The sequence below is a fragment of the Rosa chinensis genome, chromosome 7 (assembly GCF_002994745.2).
Source record: "Rosa chinensis cultivar Old Blush chromosome 7, RchiOBHm-V2, whole genome shotgun sequence".
NCBI lineage: Eukaryota > Viridiplantae > Streptophyta > Magnoliopsida > Rosales > Rosaceae > Rosa > Rosa chinensis.
In genome coordinates, this window is record NC_037094.1 from 3,254,413 (window position 1) to 3,261,061 (window position 6,649).

The following is a 6,649-nucleotide window of genomic DNA, read 5'->3' on the forward strand; positions in this document are numbered from 1 at the left end:
GAAAAAAAAAAAAAAAAACAAAAAACAAAATTCTTTGAAAAGCAACTGCATTCTCGTCTTCTAAACATCTACATGTATATGCTAATATTGCATAATGACTTAATTTAGTTGTCACAGTCTCTTTCATTTGGTTACTTTGTCCCACCGAATTCAATTATTAGGGAATTGATGTTGTCAATCCTTTGAATGTAAGGCCATCACAGTATTTTTTATACTTCCAAAATTCTAGATCTGGATTAAAGTCATTAAACAAAGAGTGAAAGCTGTAAGGAGGCCCTGGCCCTGGCTACATTCATAAAAAATGATAAAAACATAGAACTAAAAATCCTTTTGACATCATCATATTGCTCATTAGTTGTACCAAATTAATGGTCAGATATTTGAATGCCTAAACTTGTGTGGCTTTAAGATGATTTGATTTCGTCGACATAACAGATTTCATGAAACTATATATTAAAGTACCCATAATGTTGTTATCAATTACAAGAATCAATACTTATATACGATCGATCATAATGTAAGGATCGTTACATTGTGAAAAAGAAACAAAGATATAGGCATAATTAATTATACTAAGGCTTTTGACACCTGCATATATGAAAAACTTCGTAAGCTATTAACACTGATTGATTGGTCTATTGACACTTATACTAAGGCTCTGTGCATAAATCATTAGAGTTCATATATATATATATATATATATATGATTTTTCTCAAGTAAGGATATCCTTACCTAAAATTATAGAACGGATTTTCAATTTTTGGCCACTTTTTAATCACATATTCACACCTTAATCGTTCAGTTTTTAGCTCCTAATGTATAGATCACTTATACAAATTTTCAGCCAAATTGATGATTGTTAAGACATCCAAAACTGCAATTTACACGAACGAACCGAATATGTCGAACCGAAACCGTTCGTTTTCATTGTTGTAACTTACAGTTTTGAATGACTTAACGATCATTAATTTGACTGAAATTTTGCATGGATGATCTATGTATTATGAGTTAAAAACTGAACGGTTAAGATGTAAATATGTTATCGAAAAGTTGTCAAAAACTGAAAATCCATATCAAAGCTTAAGTAAGGATGTCCTTAGCCAAGAAGGACTGTATACACACGCATCTATTTACGCGACAGTTTGAAGTGAGCAAACTCTCTGTATTTCTTGATGTCATGAAAATATTAACACATTCGTCTGATATGTATGTCTCTTTCCCTCCTATTCCCAACCACTTTCCCGGCCCCTTAATTTGACATAAACAAACATTTACTTTAAAACACGATGATATTATAATATTTTTGTGGCATGTACGTGCATCTTTCTTCTTCTTCATCTTCCTTCTTAATTTGCTTCACCTTTTCCCTACAAATACCTCCAACCAGAGTCTTGCTCCACCCCAGATTCTATTTGTTGAATGAATTACACATATTTTGCTTAAGGATAATTATCTTATCTTAAATCCCTTATTAGCGGCTTCTATTTGACTATAAATAAGTATGGCCAAGACTAATTAGATTTTTTGAAACTCTACTTTTTCTCCAACCAGCAAATATCTCGGAAATTGTCAACGATCAACATCTTATTATATCATATACTAGACACCAAACACACCCTATGGGTGTGGATAATTATGTGAGAAGTTATTCCACAGAATGTGGAGAAAATTGCTGCACATATTTTGTTTTTTTTTTATAATAAATTTCTCTTGTTTTTCTTTTATTTGTGAATTGACCATTTTGTCTTTCTCAAATATTTCAGTTCAAATGTTTTTTAATATTTGAGGGATATTTTGGTAAAAAATTTCTGTTTTGGCTGACAAACTCTCTTCTCTTAATAATAGTATAGATTTATCTGCCCCGTAGAGGAATTCTGAGAAAGACCCTTGCTGGCCTAATCTAATCCCCCAATGCTAGCTCTCACCAAAACATAGAAAACATGACAATCGTGATTAGTGAGTCATCACCCCGAAAATTTTAAACACGTTTTTGAGTTTGTAACTTGTATTGGTTGGCACAAAACTGGGTGCTTAAATCTGCCGAGTAGTCTAGATAAACAAAACAGAGTATCTTCGATCAAAATAGGGCTAGGTTTCTGCCGCAAATTAATCAGACTATACTAATGTAATTGCAAAGAAGCCACGAACAAATTCAATCGAATCCAGACGTATATAAAAAATTTCCATCACTGCTAGGGCTGTCAATGGGTCGTGTCGGGTTGGGTTCGTGTCGGGTCAAGATATTTGTCGTGTCTTAAGATACAAACCCAAACCCAACCCATTTAATAATCGTGTCAAAAATCTAAACTCAAACCCAACCTATTTATTAAACGGGTTACCCGTTTCCAACCCGCTTAACCCATTTAACAAATAGGTCATGTCGTGTTAGACAAAATGACTCATTTAAGGGTTAACAATGCGACCCATTTAACTAAAAAAATGCATAAATTGATTAAATTCACTAAAAACTCCACAAGACGAATAATATAAATTATTAAATCCAATAATTATAAAGCAAAATATTTCAAATTGTCTAATCCTATGATCAAATACTCCTAACGTCCAAAATTTCAAGAAGAAGTATAACATAATCGGGTTATACGGGTTCACTTCGTGTTGGCGGGTTGACCCGTGGCCAACCCATTTATTAAATGGGTCATGGCGGGTTGACCCACGACTGACCCGCTTTTTAATCGTGCGGGTTCAACCCGCTTTATTTCGTGCGGGTTTCGAGTCGTGTTATCGGATCGTGTCGGAATTGACAGCCCTAATCACTGCAATCACATCCAAAGTTAGGCAGCGCATCAAAATGAGTCAACCATATTCATTCATCAGTACCAAAAAAAAAAAAAAGAGACGTTGAATAATATTAACGGTGATTAAGATCTTCGTCGTCTTCATAATCCATATCAAATACCCTGAAGCCAAGGATGTGGTTTTCAATATTCAAAGAATGACCTTTGCCTAACTCGATCATATATAGTCCCCAATAATATAAGTCTTGGCTTCTTTACCAACCAGATATTGCCACCTCTCTGCTCCTTTGCAATTCCTTATGTTGGGACCAAGGAAACAGGGCCCTAGGGTTTGATTAACTAAACTAGTCCTGGCTTAGTTAAGTCTCATTAATCAAATATCAAGAACTTGTCGAACCAGAAGAGGCCAAGTGGCGAATTGCCTGACTGTGATCGGGTGCTGTCAAATCCTAGCTATCGTGATACAAACGTGGAAAGATAAGGACATCGCCGATTGGTCCATTTTTGCGAGACTACTGACCGGATTGAAATTCCTAAGACAAAGCCAAAACCCTAGCACACGCGTCGAGGGGTGACATGTTTCCAGAAAAGGAAAGTCTGGTTTTGTTACGAAACCCTGAAGTGGCAAAAGTGCATGTACAAAAGTCAAAACAATTGGAATCATTATTGGGTCAAATTACAATAACAAATTACAATTAGGAAATGACATATATTGAATATTTTCCATCACTTTTGGAACAAATTCTAAATGCAACTTCGGCGTTGAATTGTAAACTTCGTTTTAGGCCCCTTTTAGCCCACACTAAGTAGATATTTAGGCCGCTTCCGAGCCAGTTTTTAATTAGTCGAGTTGGTTTTAGACTTTTAGGTCAGACAACTTGGAGAAAAGCTGGTTTGATTTGATCCTCATGGTGACCAAAATTGCTGACCTAGCTAGCTAGCAATTCAAGATCATATTTCAAATATTTCAATTGTTATTTAATTAAAACATAGGGAAAAAAGCTAATAAATCAATATGGAAATCACCATTTTACATAGACATTTTACACTATACTCTTTTTTTTTCCATAGGGAAAAGAGTTAATTTCGCTCATATACTAAGTGGACAGGACCTACGATATATGTGTATTTTTTTTTATAGAATATAGAGAAGTTTTATATACACATCCCCATTTACTAGATACACACCCATAATTTTTTTTTTCCATCATCTTCCTTAAACTTCCTCTTATGCACTTCTTTCTTATTAGGAAACTTTTATTTACACATATCTATTTACTTATGGTTTTATCCAATTTTTCTTTTAAAATTCATCTTTTAAAACAAATAAAAGCACTACGTCAATTCATTAAATCGACCACCATCCACCTCGTCATCGCATCACCTCTATCTTACCGCCCACCATTGATCCACCAGTTGTTTACATTGTTGAATGTAAAGTGGATGGAATAGAGTCCATCTTTAGGTTTCAATCTTCATTTTGACCCTCACATGGAGAATAATACAACAATTGGATTAATATTTTTGATAGATTATTAAACAAATGCTGACAACAACAAGTATCTCCTACTCAATTCCTCACTTCATTAATTGTGTTTGTATGATGATTTGATTATACTTGTGAAGGTTAATTGTATATTTTCTCCTTTAGCCTCACTCCAGTACCTTTGCATTCTCACCTTCTTTGAAACTAGAAGAACATGTAGTAAGTGATGGTCGTACATGGGAGGTCATATAATAGTATCAGATTTTGAGTATCAAGTAATTAGATATGTACAAATAAAAATTTCCTAATAAGAAAGAAGAGCAGAAGAGGAAGTTTAAAGAAAAAGATGCACAAAAAAATTAGGGGTGTGTATCGAGTAAATGGGGATGTGTATATAAAACTTCTCTAGAATATGTGTATTCTAGTTCATAGTTGTTATATAAAAAAATATTAAAAAAAGTCAGAAAGTGTAAAGTCTGAACAGTATAAACATGTACTTTCTTTAATTAGGTTGTAAATTATTTTTAGATAATTTTTTTTTTGGAACAATGAATAATTTGTTGAAGTGATCATAAAAATATTGGTACTTACATGTGGTTGACAAATAGAACACTTAATAGTAAAGATTGATTTATATACAATGAAGCCAGTGGGAAATTCAGAATTTTTATTTTATTGTTTGAGATTGTCAAGTAGTGATCATCTCACAATGTATCATTCTAATTTGAGATCGATCACCACCAAATATAATTTGCACCCGGTGATCATTCAGGCGTATGATGGCCTAGCGAACCTAATACAGTGGCAATGGAGTCTCTCTTCTTCTGGGTTAAGATCGACAATATTCCTCCTGCATTGGAAGTCAGGACCACATCGTCAATGTGGCCTATGTTGCGGGAAATTTTTAAGACATGGACACGAAGCTTTTTGACAGAAGTCACAGAACGGGCAAGAATAGGGTAAGAGTCTCTCATGATATCTCTAAGCCCTTTTTCCTTGGATAAAAAAAAAAAAAAAAAAACCCCTAAAGCTGGCACCAAATGTGGTGGAATAAATCTCGTTCTTTTTCAAGAACTTGGTTGGTGAGTGCAAGACCTGTCACTTGATCTATCATGTGGATAGAACTTGCAAGATGACCAACACACTGGAGCAGCAGCAACAGGCCGCCGACCCCTGAAACATGTGACAAAATAATTGGACTGTGCAATCCTTTTTGAAACTTTGCAGATATCTTCAATAATGGAGTTTTTCGCTTTAAGGGAGTGCAGACCCCGATTTTACCCTTATTGCTCGAAACCTATTTGGCATAAAAGACACTATGAAGCAGCGCAAACCGGTCCTTATCCGGAATGCACATATGCAGGATGCAACTGGCACTGACGAAACCTTAGCATTGATCCCAGTTGATGAGCAGCAACTGGATCCACTGAAGCGAAGCCGCCCTCCCTCACCATTCTCCTCACTAAAGAAAATGAAGTTTATGATGGATGAGTTTAATGGCAATACTGCACCCATGAAGAAGGTAAAGATTCCTGCTCTTCCATTCACTGCCAAATCACTTGGTTTAGTTGAGACTCCTAGTGGTATGCTAGTGCCAGCGGAGGTCATGATGCCCAAGGATGGAGGGCAGGCTGCAAAGACTGATGGTAAGAAGAAGAAGGGTTGTCATCTGGGGTCAAAGAACAAGAACCCCCCAAAGACCAAGAACATACTAGCTGAAGAAGTACTAAGTGTGTTTTGTCTGGGAAAACCTCCTAGCCCTAGTGTTAAGGGCAAGTAAAAAATTTGAATTTATTTTTCTTTTATTTTGCCAAGTAACTTGTCTTAGGTTACATAGTTTCTAGACTTTCTTGAATAAGTAAGCATGAGTACCGTTAGATGATCGGACCTAATCTATGTATCGTTGTGGTTGACCATAAACTCTTTATCTACCCATAGATGGTAGAGGGATATGTAATGGTCCTTTCTGTCCTAAGTATTAATATATCGACATGATATTCTTAAAAAAATAATAATAATATGCACCCATCACGTGTAAAAGTTCTATGAAAGAGGTCCTCATAAGATTTTTATGAATTTAAGTCAAATGGGAATTCCTTAAAGCAATATTTGAGAATCTACATTTAACCATAAATGAAAAACAACAAACGTTACAGGTTCAAATTGTTGATACTAGCACTAATCTTCTCAACATATTGGACAAATTAGCTTAGATGCATTAACAAACTTTCTTTCACCTAACCAATAACCACTTAATGGCTTTAATCAACAAGCACCTTTTACGTCACCCCTTGCAAGAAGTTGAATACTTTATTTAATTGTTGCGGTCAGGGGGATCATATCGTGTGTGTTTGTGATGCGTTTAATCTGTTATGATCATATTGGTACTGTCAATGGTTACCAAAA